This window comes from Somniosus microcephalus, chromosome 24, assembly GCF_052327205.1.
Source record: "Somniosus microcephalus isolate GS21.2 chromosome 24, FLI_Smic_1.0, whole genome shotgun sequence".
Taxonomy (NCBI): Eukaryota; Metazoa; Chordata; class Chondrichthyes; order Squaliformes; family Somniosidae; genus Somniosus; species Somniosus microcephalus.
Genome location: NC_141010.1, coordinates 37,656,066 through 37,671,958, shown reverse-complemented (window position 1 = coordinate 37,671,958; position 15,893 = coordinate 37,656,066).

Below are 15,893 nucleotides of genomic sequence, written 5' to 3'. Positions count from 1 at the left end.
TTGGCAAACAACATTTGACACCGAGCCACATAAGGAGATATTAGGGCAGATGACCAAAAGCTTGGTCAAAGAGGTATGTTTTAAGGAGCGTCTTAAAGGAGGGAAATGAGATGGCGAGGTTTAGGGAGGGAATTCCAGAGCTTAGGGTGTTGGTAGCTGAAGACACAGCTGCCAATGGTGGAGCAATTAAAATCGGGGATGCTCAAGAGGCTCAAATTGGAGGAGCACGGGTATCTTGGAGGGTTGTAAGGCTGGAGGAGGTTACAGAGATACGGAGGGTGAGGCCATGGAGGGATTTGAAAACAAGGATCAGAATTTTAAAATTGAGGCGTTGCTTAACTGGGAGCCAATGTAGGTCAGCGAGTATATGGGTGATGGGTGAACGGGACTTGATACAAGTTAGGACACAGGCAGCAGAGTTTTGGATGACCTCAAGATTACGGAGGGTTGAACCTGGGAGGCCGGCCAGGAGTGCATTGGAATAGTCAAGTCTAGAGGTAACAAAGGCATGGATGAGGGTTTCAGCAGCAAATGAGCTGAGGCAGGGACGAAGTCAGGCGACGTTACGGAGGTGGAAATAGGCAGTCTAAGTGATGGCGTTTTATGAGGTCGGAAGTTCATTTTGGGGTCAAATATGATACTAAGGTTACAAACAGTGTGGTTCAGCCTCAGACAGTTGCCAGGGAGAGGGATGGAGTCGGTGGCTAGGGAACATAGTTTGTGGCGGGTCTGAAGACAATGGCTTCAGTCTTCCCAATATTTAATTGGAGAAAATTTCTGCCGATCCAGTACTGGAGTAGTCTGACAATTTAGAGACGGTGGAGGGGTTGAGAGAGGTGGTGGTGAGGTACAGCTGGGTGTCGTCAGCGTACATGTGGAAACTGACGCTGTGTTTTCGGATGATGTCGTCGAGAGGCAGCAGGTAGAAATAGGAGGGGGATAACGATAGATCCTTGTGGGACACCAGAGGTAACGGTGCGGGAGTGGGAAGAGAAGCCACTACAGGTGATTTTCTGACTACAACAGATATTTGGATGTGTGGTTGGTGAGCAAACACCTTGCTTCATTTCCAATTGCGCTGTGTCTGCTGAAGCAGTGAAATAGCCTGTTGCCTCTATATTGGACAGTCAATTTGGCGTTGCACCCTTTTTTTTACCGACAGTGTTTGTATCGGCAGTGTTTTGGGAGTTCACATACATGGGCTTTGGTGGCATGGTTCTTAATGCTGTTTAACTTTTGAATTTGTGTTTTTTAAGGTAGCTGCTGGTGCACTAATCTTAATCACAAAACCTGCATGTTCCTCCTCTGCGGCCCTTTCAAATTTTAATAGGGATCTTCAAGTTAAAGGTGAGCTGCATTTGTATGAGCAGTGCAATGGAATGCCGACATACCGTGTCAGAGCAGCAAGGTGCGAGCGCAAGTGGTGAGCTCCCCATCTCAGCTGTGCGGTCAGGGTGGCAGTGAGAAGAGGCAAGGTGCTTATTTGGAGGGAGGGAAAAATCCAAGCACCAGCCACCTCAGGCCTCTCCTACCAGCTGGATCGAGAATGATATCGGATGTCTGAGAGTAGGTCTCCTGTCTGACTTCTCAGGTGAAATAGCGCACAATTTGGGGGGGTGGTGAGGAAGGAGGAAAATGTAAGGCAAAGTTGGAAAGAATCTATTAGAAATTTAATGATTATGTTCTACAGAAGGGGTATACAAAATATGACTGTCAAATTAGAACATAAGAATTAGGAGCAGGAATAGGCCATACGGCCCCTCGAGCCTGCGCCATCATTCAATAAGATCTTTGACGTCAACTCCACTTTCCCGCCCTATCCCCATATCCCTTGATTCCCCTAGAGTCCAAAAATCTATCGATCTCAGCCTTGAATATACTCAAAGACTGAACTCCAACATAGAATTGACTGGATGCATGTGGGAAAGTTCCCCATCAATTAACATCCTGAAATTGCTTTAGGATTAGAACAACAACAGTGAAAAGCGATAAAGCAAAGAAAGAACTTGAATTTATATAACGCCTTATGTAATTATCTTTGAAATACAGTCACTTATATAGGTAAAAACACAGAAGCCATTTTACACAAGATTCCACAAACAGCAAATGATTGGTTAATTTATTTCTGGTGGTGAGGGTTGAGGGAGAACTATGGGCCAGGACACCGGGGAGAACTCCTCTTCTTCGGGTAATGCCATGGGATCTTTTATGTCTACCTATATCACTGGAATGGGCAGGCGAAGCCTCGGCTTAACGTCTCAACTGAAATGTTTCCTACAATGAAGGCCTCAACAATCTATTTTTTCCCCATCCATCCAAACAAAAAGCTACTTTGTGAAAACTGAAGGGCGCGAGATTTTAACTTTTAAGTATGTTTTTTCAATACCTAAAAAAGTGTAGGTTATTTAACACGTGTGTGCACCATGGTGGCACCATTTGAAAGGTGTGGTGTAATATTCCACATACCTGAGTGGGGCCCAGGATGAATAAGCTTAGACTTAATCGTCATCAAATTATCACACTCGAGCAATGGATTATTGTAGTTAAGAAGCACTTGAATTCATTCCCCAGTACATAAGGTGAGGAAAAAGTTTCAGAACAATTGTTCAGTAGTGGGTTCAAGTCCCACTCCAGACCCTTGAGCACATAAAGCTAGGCTGACACTCCAGTGCAGTGCTAAGGGAGTGCTGCACTGTCGGGGGTGCCATCTTTCAGATGAGACGTTAAACTGAGGCCCTGCCTGCTCTCTCAGGTGGACGTAAAAGATCCCTTGGCGCTATTTCGAAGAAGAGCAGGGGAGTTAATCCCCAGTGTCCTGGCCAATATTTATCCCTCAACCAACATCACTAAAAACAAATTGTCTGGTCATAATCACATTGCTGTTTGTGGGAGCTTGCTGTGCGCAAACTGGCTGCTGCGTTTCCCACATTACAACAGTGACTACACTTCAAAAGTACTTCATTGGCTGTAAAGCGCTTTGAGACGTCCAGTGGTCGTGAAAGGTGCTATATAAATGCAAATCTTTCTTTCTTTCTTTCTTTCTGAGATGTGGTGTGTCTCTAACAGGAGGGGAAGGGTTTGGAGAATACAACAAGATGGGGAAAGGGAGCTAGCAGGTGCAGTCCGAAGGGAGAAGAGCAGAGTGGAAGCCTGAAACTGGCCCAAAACCTTTCTCTCCTTGGGAAAGGGAGGAAGTGGTTGAAGATCGGACCCCGGAGGCCATTTCTGAAGGAAATTAGAAGTATTGTATTATCTGAGGGATAGGCTCTGTGAGCATGGCTGAAAGACATTTGAGTAGTGTGGGAGCTTGGGTGTGCAGCTGGTGGTTGTTACCATTTGGGAAGTAACTATGTTGTTAAGGTTGAGGAAGGATTCTTGTACAGGAATATGAGACGCCAGAAAGAAAGATACAGGCAAGACGTCAAGCCGAGTATTCTCTGGAGGACTGCCAGTGATGCAGGTTAAAATTGATAAGTAAAAGATTAGGCAGCTGAACGTGAGATTGTAAGAGTGGTGTAGGAGGGAGGGTTTCAATGTTGTGAGCAAAAGGGACTGGTTTTGGAACAGGGGCTGCTTGTTCCAGAGGGCTGGACGGTATCTGAATCAAACTGTATTTTGGGGAGCTCGGATTGGGGAAGTGGGGGTGGAGAGGGGTGGTGGTGGTGGTGGGAGATGAAGTAATAACATTCCATTAGCAATAATTTATTATAGCAATAACCTCAGTACTTGCTCCACATTGACTTAATTTGTATTCCCTACCCTCAGTAAATGAGTATGTTTTGTCATTGGGCCACGTCTGAATTATGATCTGAGTAATCTTTTAAAATTACCTTCTGCCCTCCTTTTCCCCCCCCAAAAAGCATAAGCACGTGTTAATTAGTTTTAACCTGATCAGGCTGTTGTGAAGATTTGAAGGCAGTCATGTGGTATGGTAAAAGGGCACGGGACCGGAAGGTCACATTTTGCTGAATGAAAAGTTACGTCCTTGGAGGTTTATCCAGTTAATTTGTCTTATGCATGCCAGAAATACATTTTAATTAAAAGAATAAAGCCCATCATCTAAAGGTATGAGAGATTATGAAAACAACATTTTAAGCCGTCAGCTCCTCAATCGATGTTACCACTGCCATTCCCTAGTGACTAATACTTGCAGGGTGAATATGTTCATCATTCCAGCCAGGACTTAGAGAAACTGCAATTTGGGATGGCATGGTGCAAATGGCCAGCGAGGCTAGGATTTTAGTTATAGGTCTTGCAATGAGTCAGTGCTCTATGTCCAGAAATACTGGGCTACTGATGTCTGCTACACGAGCCTCACTAAATCGATCACCTATAAGACTGGGCAAGTGGTCGACTCAGGGAGGTGATTGATTTGGAGGGACTTGTCCACATTCCAGCAATCCTTGATTGAATACCAAGTGGGTTTGTATTTGGGTGTTCCAATGAAAGGTCAATGACCTGAAACGTTAACTCTGTTTCTCTCTCCACAGATGCTGCCTGACCTGCTGAGAATTTCCAGCATTTTCTGTCTTTATTTCAGATTTCCAGCATCCGCAGGATTTTGCTTTTGTATTTGAGTGTAATGGGAGAGAGTGTGGCACTGCTCTAAGATGCTGTAAGTGAGCATATCTAAAGACAGCATCCTTGTTTACTCACTGTTAGTCTTATTTGTCTGTGAGCCAATGGAATAGCCATTATAGCATTAGTTAGCAAAGATCATTTATGAAAGGGAAGAGGATTTATGAAAGGGAAGTCCGGATTTATGAAAGGGAAGTCCTGTTTGACAAGCCTATTGGAGTTCTTTGAGGATGTAACTAGTGGAGTAGACAAAGGGGTGAGGGGATAATTTCTAGTCCTAGCCCCTTTAGGGCTACCCCAGATCAGGCGTATTCCCCAGATGTTCACTTTCAACTAAAGTTTGAGGTAGCCAAATCCTAAAGACGCTTAATTGTGTCTAAAGGTCCAGACTATCTCTCCCTAAAGGAAAGGAACAACCTGAAGATGTTACCGTCCTCCAGATAGCACTTTTAATACGTTTAGCTAGACTGTAATGTTCTGGATATTATGAGGGTCCGAAAAACTCTCTCAGAATTCTGCAACTCCTCACCAAGGAGCGTACAGAGATTGAGTTCGCGAGTTTGATACAGAAGTATTATGTGACACAATTCTAAAAATATATTGATTTATTAAAGAACCGACATGCAGTTTACAGTTGGTGATTCAATCGCAACATTAACAGTTCCAAATACAAAAAGCTTACAATTCTATTATCAGAGATCCTTATTCTCAAATCTTAACTTCGCTACATTTTTACATTTCTTAGTCTTTATTCCAGGATATCCACCAAAATCAAATACCTTTGATACCCGAGGTACAAAGAGGTGTAGACTTACAGAGCCTGCCTCTGAAGCCAAGAATCGCTTTGCTCCTTTACAGTGAATCTATCATCCCATTGGAAAGTTCAATTTTTATACCCTTTTACAGTGGTATTTCCTTTGAAGTTTTCTGCTGATGTAAGCTAATTATCTCTAGTCATTTTTCTGCTGACCCCTGCTATTTTTACAGTTAGATCAGCTGGTAGCATTAAGAATTATGTCTCTACCCTAGGTGTTCGAAGCTTATCATAAAAAATGGTGTAACCAGCAGGTGCATCTATTTGATATCATTCTTACCAAGGTCTTCTGTTTGTATCTTTTTACGACGTGTAAATTAAAACTTCTCAACCAGGGTGATCTATGCAATTCTTATTTACCTCAGCTGGTTGCAACACAGAATCGTGTCTCCTGTGTTTCATTTGATGTCATTTTTACGAAGGCATATGTTTCTTAATCTTATGTGATTCTTTCCAATGGTGTAATTTAGGACACCTTAACAGGGTGTACCATTGTCTTTTTTCCAATGCTGCAGACTTCAGGAACCTCCAACCTCCTGTTTCAATAAGGCTATTGATTCAGTGTCAACAACTTATCTTATCTCAATAGCCTGTATGCTGTTTACAGGGTTCTCCATTGTTAGGTTTTTAGATTTTCAAGCCCAGTTTGTCATGTTACAAAGGCCAGAATTCTTTCATAGAATGGTGTATTTTTCTGAATATGGCTTATTCCTTCACAGGGGAACCGGTAGATGTGGTGTATTTGGATTTTCAGAAGGCCTTCGATAAGGTCCCATACAAGAGGTTGGTGAACAAAATTAGGGCACATGGAATTGGGGGTACAGGAAACTTTCTGGTATCCGGCACGGACGGGACCGACATGTTGCCGGTTCATCAACAATTCCGGATAACCGAACGCTATAGTTAAAACATACGGAGCTTCTGAGCTCCGTATCTAGCAACAAACCCTGTTGCTTAGCAACAGCTTCAAAACAATCAGCACAGCTTGCAAGCGTCTCTGTAGCTTAGCAATAGCTTCAGTTAGACGCTTGCACAGCCAGAAATGAGTAAAAAAAAGTAACTAAAAGTAAAAAAAGTTACCTGAACCGACTCCTGAATTTTGCCAGTTAACCGACATTTCCGGTTATTTAGTGGCCGGTTAATCGAAAGTTTCCTGTAATATACTAGCATGGATTGAGAATTGGTTAACAGACAGAAAACAAAGAGTAGGAATAAACGGGTCTTTTTCAGGATGGCAGGCTGTGACTAGTGGAGTACCGCAAGGATCGGGCCCCAGCTATTCACAATCTATATCAATAATTTTGATGAGGGAACTAAATGTAACATTTCCAAATTTGCTGATGACACAAAGCTAGGTGGCAGTGTCAGTTGCAAAGAGGATGTGAAGAGGCTTCAGGGAGATCTCGACAGGCTCAGTGAGTGCGCAAGAACATGGCAGATGGAATATAATGTGGATAAATGTGAAGTTATCCACTTTGGTAGAAAAAACAGAAAGGCAGAGTATTTCCTAAATGTTGAAAGATTGGGGAATGCAGATGCTCAAAGGGACCTGGGTGTCCTTGTACACGAGTCACTGAAAGTGAATATGCAGGTGCAGCAAACCATTAGGAAGGCAAATGGCATGCTGGCCTTCATTACAAGAGGATTTGAGTACAGGAGTAAAGAAGTCTTACTCCAATTATATAGGGCCTTGGTGAGACCACACCTGGAGTACTGTGTACAATTTTGGTCTCCTTAACTAAGGAAGGATATACTTGCCATAGAGGGAGTGCAACGAAGGTTCACGAGATTGATTCCTGGGATGGCGGGACTGTCGTATGAGAAGAGATTGAGTAAAGTAGGCCTGTATTCTCTTGAATTCAGAAGAATGAGAGGGGATCTCATTGAAGTATACAAAATTATTACAGGGCTTGATAGGGTGGATGCTGGGAGAATGTTTCCCTTGGCTGGGGAGTCTAGAACCAGGGGCCACAGCCTCAGGATAAAGGGTAGGCCATTCAGGACTGAGATGAGAAGAAATTTCTTCGCACAGAGGGTGGTGACTCTTTGGAATTCTCTACCCCAGAGGGCTGTGGAGGCTCAGTCATTGGGTATATTCAAAACAGAAGTTGATAGATTTCTGACTAGTAAGGGCATCAAGGGATATGGCGATAAAGCCGGTGAATGGAATTGAGGCAGAAGATCAGCCATGATCTCACTGAATGGCGGAGCAGGCTCGAAGGGCCGAATGGCCTACTCCGGCTCCTATTTCTTATGTTCTTATGAACACTGGCTGATCCTCCTATAGTGTGTTGGCTGTTGCAGCTCATCTTACTGCTAATTCTGGTGTGCAAGTGGAGCATAGGAAGTGAATCTTTTTGGAGATTGGAAGGAATGCTATTGAGGCTCAAATCTAAACTTCTGTAGAGATCCTTCCAGAGTCAGAAAAAATCATTTCTTATCTTCCACTTGTGTCGTATCATGGCTGTACAGCACACAGTTCAGTTTGAATTCAGTTCAGATGCAGAAGTATTTTTACTGAAGCTCAGCAGTACCTGACTATTTAACTGTTCTGATCAGAGAGCTGTCAGTGGAACAGCTGGGGTTCAATTGAAATATCTCAGTAAGGGAGGCTGACAACTTAAAGTGCTTTTCCACTGGTGCTTAATCAATTTGGATGGTGGGCGAGTGAATCCATGTGCTAACCTCCTCCGTTTACATTGCTGAGACTGGCTGCCTTGTCCTTGCAGCAGAATGGTGGACCTGCATTTTGGGGTTTTGGTTCTGCCCGAGATCAAGTAGCTTAGGCTTAAGGATCAGGCTTTATCAATATAACTATGCAAGGCCAGCACATGATGCTACTGTCCCACTGACCAAGCTAAACGAGCCACTTCAGAGGGGTTGGGACTAAAAATAACGGTCGACTTCTTTGATAGAACGTTGGTTGAGTTAGTGAGAGAGATACTTATAGCTTTTAAGTTGGGACTTGACAAAAAAAAGCAGAGGTTCTAGTGCATTTATATATATTGGTGAAAGAAAAGGATGGTTGTTGCATGCCTTACCAGACTTACATAGTTCGTGTCAACACAGAAATATTCACACAGAAAATTGGTCCGGAGGTAATTCAGTGCTTTAGCTGGGGTTGTTGGCAGGATAGGCGCACCAATGTCAGTCTTCTCGCTCAGGCCAACATCCCCAGCATCGAAGCTTTGACCACGCTCGATCAGCTCCGATGGACGGGTCACATCGCCTGCATGCCCGATACGAGACTCCCAAACCAAGCGCTCTACTCGGAACTCCAACACGGCAAGAGAGCCCCAGATGGGCAGAGGAAATGCTTCAAAGACACCCTCAAAGCCTCCTTGAAAAAGTACAACATCCCCACTGACACCTGGGAATCCCTGGCCCAAGACTGCACAAAGTGGAGGAGAAGCATCCGGGAAGACGCCGAACACCTCGAGTCTCTTCGCCGGGAGCAAGCGGAAGCCAAGCGCAAACAGCGGAAGGAGCGCACATCAACCCAAGCACCCCAACCTCCTGCCCCTTCAACCACCGTCTGCCCCACCTGTGACAGAGACTGTAGGTCCTGCATTGGACTCATCAGTCACCTGAGAACTCATTTTTAGTGTGGAAGCAAGTCATCCTCGGTTCCGAGGGACTGCCTAAAAGAGAAGTTGGTAGATTAATATATAGTGTGTGAATCAAGATTCTGCAAGCAGGTTTGTAGGAACTGAAATTGCAGAAGTGGTTGCCTACTTAAAATGATACAACAGTTGTCTGAACAAATCTAGTGTGTTGTAAAGATTACTATATTACCCGAGGACAATGCCATCATGCATTCTGCATGTCGAGTGCATATTTCATATTTCAGAAAACATTTATTGTATATATTGATGGAAATGCAGTAACTTACATTGTGACCTGGGAACTAACCTCATTGTGTATAACTCTGCATCCTATAGAGCTGGCAATGATAATGTGGTTGATGTACCAAAGGAAATGTTAGATTTTTTCATGAAGCATTTAGGGCAAGAGTTTTAGAACTGAAATTAAGGAATACAAGTTTAGCATACTGAACAAAACACGGCCTTTCTCAGAAGCTGTAACAAGATCAATATATGTCAGATGACCAACTCTATAATTCTCGAAGGATTAAACTGCACCAAATGCTTTGACATCCCTTTTTATTAAAGTTCGATTGTGCCAGCTGATTGTAAACTGTGTCCATGTTAGGACAAGAATGTACTTGGTCTAACAATAACAGAAACTGTAGGGAAACTACTTTTCAGCAAGAAAAGATTGTTAATATTGGTCCACTTAGATAATAGATTTTCAAACTGTTGTCACTGGACATAATTGGGCTGGATTTTGTCAGCCCGTGGAGGCGGGACTGCCGGTAAAGTTGCAGGATTTGTGGGCGGCTGGCAAACCTGCCCTTAGCCCGCCTCCGTGCCCTCTTGCCAGGAAGCGGGAAGCCTTCCTGCTCCGGGTCCCGTCTCCTCGAGGCGGGAAAGGGATTAAAGCCTATTAACTGCCTGTTAACAGGCAGAAAATAGGATTATCCCTATTTTTAGCTCTGAAGTGCAGGCTTCCCGACCTCGGGGAACCCCGCCAGGGTGTAGGAGACGAGAAGGAGGTCTGCGGGGGTCGGAGGGGTCTGAAAGTGAGATGTAGAGGTGAGTGATGGGTGCAAGTGTGGAGTGTTAAGTATGTAAGGTGAGTGTTAAGTGTTACAAAATGTTCACTTACCTTTGTTTCTGCCTACAGCCTTCAGCCGCTGTGGATCCGGAGTCCCCGACATCTCCATTGTAGATATCATAGACTGGCTGTTGGACCCTCTGAGCCAACAGCCAGGTGATTTCTGCAAAGTTGAAAGGTTTGATGAGTCCTGAACACAAGAACTCATCAAACTACACAGAATGTCAGTGCTTGACAGCTTCACAGAGCTGTCAAACGCTGACATTTCTTCTTTCAAGAAATCTTGGCAAATGGCACGTCAGACGTTGACGTGCTCTGTCACTGACTTCCCCCTAATTGGCCTGCTGAGCCCGCTGGGTCAATCAGGGGAAAATCCCGCTGGTTGACCAGAAGCTGATGGAGGCGGGATTGAAAGCCGGCAAGCAACAGTCCCACCTCCAAAAGCTTCCCATTGACAAAATCCAGCCAGAGGGGTTTGTTTGCAAAATCATCAGATTTCTGTCTCTTTCATTCGATTTCTATACTTTTCTGCATCGGTTCATTTATTAGCATATTATTTTTACTGTGGTTATTTTTTGGTCAGCTAGCTGTCAGCCACATGCTGAAGCACACCTGCAAACCGCACAGCTAGATATTTGACCTGAAATTGCGTTCGGAGGCTTTCCACGGGCGAATGCCTCCGAACCGCAAGCAAAATCTGTACTTACCTGATGGCCCCAGACCTACGAAGACTTGCGCTCCTGGACCTGCAGGCATATGCCTGCGTAAAGGCCCACATATCCCAGGGGCGCAGGCGGTTTGCAAGCGTCCCTGGGATCAAGGGGGCCGGCCCAAGCAATCAAAAAGGGGGATTCCCATTATGCTTGCATAATAGGAATCACATATGGAAGCATAATAGGAATCACATAAAAAATATATTTTCACACAACCTAAATAAAAATAAATCACCACATGTTTAAAATTAATTAAAATACAATTTAATTAAACATTTAAAACAAAAATTTAATTTTTTGAAAAATAAATTTAAACATTTTTAAAGGGGCCAAAAATAACCTAAACTAATTTTAAAGGTTTTTGAATGTTTAAATGATTAAAATAAAATTATTTCAGTAATTATTTAAACCCTTACGCTGGTAAAAGAAGGCCTTACGTCTGCTTTTACCAGGCGTAAGAGTTTCGTGGGCATTCGCTGGGCAGCGTACGCATTTATCCACATTATACTGCATCTGCCATACATCTGCCCAATCACCCAACATGTCCAAATCATACTGGAGTTTCTCTGCATCCTCCTCACAGAACACACGCCCACCCAGCTTTGTGTCGTCTGCAAACTTGGAGCTATTACATCTAGTTCCCTCGTCTAGATCATTTATATATATTGTGAATAGTTGGGGTCCTAGCACGGATCCCTGCAGTACCCCACTCGTCACTGCCTGCCACGCGGAAAAAGACCCGTTTATTCCAACTCTTTGCTTCCTGTCTGTCAACCAGTTCTCTATCCAAGACAGTGCCTTACCCCCAATCCCGTGTGCTTTACCTTTGCACGCTAATCTCTTTTGCGGGACCTTATCGAAAGCCTTCTGAAAGCCCAAATACACCACATCCACTGGTTCTCCCTTATCTATTCTACCAGTTACATCCGCAAAAAATTCCAGTAGATTAGTCAAGCATGATTTACCTTTCGTAAATCCATGTTGACTTTGTCCGATCCTGTCACTGTTTTCCAAGTGCTTTGCTATTACATCTTTTATAATGGACTCTAGCATTTTCCCCACTACCGATGTCAGACTATGATTCCCCGTTTTCTCTCTACCACCTTTTTTAAATAGTGGGGTTGCATTAGCTATCCTCCAATTCATGGGGACTGTTCCAGAGTCTATAGAATTTTGGAAGATGATCAGCAATGCACCTACTATTTCTAGGGCCACTTCCTTAAGTACCCTAGGATGTAGATTATCAGGCCCTGTGGATTTATCGGCCTTCAATCCCGTCAATTTCCCTAACACCATTTCCCTACAAAAGCTGATTTCATTCAATTCCTCCCTCTCATTAGACTCTATGTTCCCCGACATCTCTGGGAGGTTATTTGTGTCCTCCTTTGTGAAGACAGAACCAAGGTATGTATTTAATTGATCTGCCATTTCTTTGTTCCCCATTATAAATTCCCCTGATTCTGACTGCAAGGGAACTACGCTTGACTTCACCAATCTTTTTCTCTTCACATATCTATAGAAGCTTTTACAATCAGTTTTTATGTTCCCTGCAAGCTTACTCTCATAATCTATTTTCCCCCTCTTAATTAATCCCTTTGTCCTCCTTTGCTGAATCCTAAACTGCTCCCAATCCTCAGGTTTGCTGCTTTTTCTGGCCAAATTATATGTCCTCTCCTTGGATCTTATGCTATCCCTAATTTCCCTTGTTAGCCACGGTTGAGTCACCTTTTTTGTTTCATGTTTATGCCAAACAGGGATGAACAAATTCTGTAGTTCATCCATGCGATTTTTAAATGTTTGCCATTGCCTATCCACCGTCAACCCTTTAAGTAACGTTCCCCAATCCATCCTAGCCAACTCGTGCCTCATACCATCGTAGTTTCCTTTATTTAAATTTAGGACCCTAGGGCTAGATTTTCAGTTGCTTGCGCCAGCAGTTAGCGCCTTAAGAGAAGTGATTTCCGGGCGCTATGCGTGTAGCGCCCGGGCGCAGCGCAGTTTGCGCCCCACCCCAAATTAAGCTGCCCGTTAGCGCCGGCGCAAAGTTTAGCGCCCGCCCGGATGCGCGCGCAGAAAATGACGTCACATCCTCGTGCAACGCCCTTTGGCCGCCCCGATTGCAAACTTCAGTCGGACCGCCCCATTGTGCGGCGGGCGGCCGGAGCGTTTGGAAAAAGGAACGCAACACAACCAGCGCGGGCCCCGGGGGGCGCTAATTAAAGGGAACGTCCTCTCCAGTATAAAGGCCATCCTTTTTTCAGAAAACAGTCTTGTGCAACGCATTTCTGGAGACACAACAAGGAGGATAGCTAACTGGTTTCAAGCAGCAAGAGCCAGGTATTTTTGGACTCAGGCAACAGCGCTGCAAGTGGCCATTTGGAAATTAGACTGTTTGCCAGGATTTGATGGGGGTTGCATGGGGTGCCAACGCGGAGCTGCAGCTCCATGTCCGTAGGGCTCGCAGACGCATTGTGAGAGGGGCAGCCCTGGCTAGAGGCAGAGGGGGCTACAGGCGTCGGCCACGTAGGCCTTACCCAGTCAGGCTATACCGCCAGCAGCGCTCCTACCTAAACATGAGTGCCGCGCGATGTGTTAAAAAGCTCCGATTCCGAAAGGGGGTGATTGCAGAGATCTGCCACCTGCTTCGCCGAGATCTGCGGCCAAAGCTCAGGTGCAGGACGTCTCTGTCGGTGGAAGTGAAGGTGACGGTGGCATTGAACTTCTATGCCACCGGCTCCTTCCAATACGCTGCTGGGGACATAGCAAACATCTCCCAGTACGGCGCGCATCGCTGCATCCGCCAGGTGACCGAAGCACTGTTCAGAAGGAGAAGCCAATTCATCTCCTTCCCCATGGCCCTGGAGAGCCAGCATCAGCGCGCATTGGGATTTTCCAGACTCGGGGACTTCCCCTTGGTGCAGGGCGCCATTGACTGTACGCATGTGGCTTTGCGGACCCCTCTGGAGCATGGCGAGCAGTATCGCAACAGGAAGGGCTACCATTCTCTGAATGTGCAGCTGGTCTGTGACCACAAGCAGCGCATCATGGCAGTCAATGCCAGCTTCCCAGGCAGCAGCCACGATGCCTTTATCCTGCGGCAGAGTACTGTGCATGACATGTTCCAGGCACAGCCTCCCCCAAGAGGATGGCTACTCGGGGACAAAGGCTATCCTTTGTGCACCTGGCTCATGACCCCGCTCCGCGCGCCCAGGACCGCTGCTGAAGAGGCCTACAACGAGAGCCATCAAACCACCCGCAACATCATCGAGCTAACTATTGGGGTCCTCAAGCAGCGGTTCCGCTGCCTTGATCGCTCCGGAGGAGCTCTCCAGTATTCGCCGGACCGGGTCTCCCAATTTGTGGTGGTTTGCTGCATGCTACACAACCTGGCTATCCGCAGGACTCAGGCACTGCCACCTGACGTTGGACCAGCACCTCAGGAGGAGGAGCAGGAGGAGCATGAGGAGGAGGAGGAGGAGGAGGAGGAGGAGCAGGAGTACGTTCCCAGGAGGGAGCGACCAGGGCCAAGGGCCGCACGACGCCACCTTATTACACGGTACTTCTAAGCCCCCTGTCAGGGAATGGCCAGGGGCCATGAGGGAAGATGAATGCAGCCGCTCCGCAAGCCCTCAGCCGGCGAAGCCAACAAACACTAAGAAGAACAACCATGGAGACTGCATGAATAAAGATAATTTTTTATTACACAAAAATGAAAAGCCCTTCCCACATGAATCCCCAAAAACAATAAACGGGCCCCACAAAAAGCCCAACAAACGACTCACTCCCACAAACTGGGGAGGAGCCACTCCACCTTTATTGAAACCGGGCCTCAACGTCGGCCTAACGCAAAAAAAAAGCCCTCCAAAAGCACAACCATGGGCAAAATAAAGATGGCCACCGCCATATTAAAGGAAAGCTGCCCACACCCTCTACTGAGTGGCCCGCGAGGGCGAGACCTTGGCCAGCATTTTGCCTCCCCTGCCCTGCCTGCTGCTCCTTCGCAAGCTCTGCCCAGTGGCTGCTGCGAGGCTGGGGGAAGGCGCCTGAGGCTCAGATGCCCTTCCACCAGATGCCGCTGGGGGGCGGCCTACACGGCGTTTGGGCCTCGAGGGGCCGTCTCCTGAGTGGCGCACCTGAGCCTGGCCACCATCAGCTGCAGCCGCTTGCCCTTGACGCCCCAGAGGGGGAATGGCGGCGACGGATGGCGCAATGTGGGCCTGCTGGCGTCTGGGATGCGCTGGCTGGTGCTGTGGCGCGGTGGCACTCGGCCGGGCCCGCACTGCAGGATCCGCAGCAATCAGCCGACGGCCGGCTTGCTGGGATGGTCCAGCGCGGCGCCTGCCCTGGCGATGCCTGCCTGAGACAGCGCATGTGGCAGCAGTGAGTGGCCCTGTGGTCCTGGTGTGCGCGCGCATCACATCCGCCAGGGTCTTGACGGCATCAGTTAGCATGCGGCCAGTCGCGGCAGTTGCTGCCCCGAACTCGCGCACACTGGTCGCCAGCGACTCGATGGCCTCAGGCATGCGCCCCACCACGCTCATGAGCTCCGTGTGGCGCCGGTCCGAGTCGTCGGCCATCTGATCGAGCTTCCGCACCTCCTCCGAAGTGAAGGTGTCCGGACTGGAGTCGCGACTCTCCCGCTGGGGAGGAGGGGGCCGAACTAGGGGACCCTTGCCGCGTTGGTGACGGCGAGTGTGCCGAGCAGCAGCACTCCCCTCTGATCCTTCCCCCCTTTGGGGGGAAGGCCGCGGGCCACGCGCACGGCTGCTGGGTGGCTGGACGCCACTGGTCCCAGAAGCTGCATTGCCCTGCGACAGTTCCTCCAGGCACTCGTCCAGTGAGGAGGTGTCAAGCATTTCCTCCTCTCCTGCGGGACGTGACTGTTCCCCCGAAGGTCCGGCTTGCTCCTCCTCCTCCTCCTGGTTGGAGGTGCTGTCACTGGCAGCCTCAGGGTCCTGGTCGTCACCAGCTGAAAGCAGGAATGCACAAGAGTAGCTTCAGAGTGAGGAGACGGCGTCAGCGAGGGAGTTAGGACTGGTGGGATTCAGCGCATTGGTGGGACAGTGGCAAAGGAGGTAGCTCGGATGGGCCAGTGCGACGCGAGAGGGCCA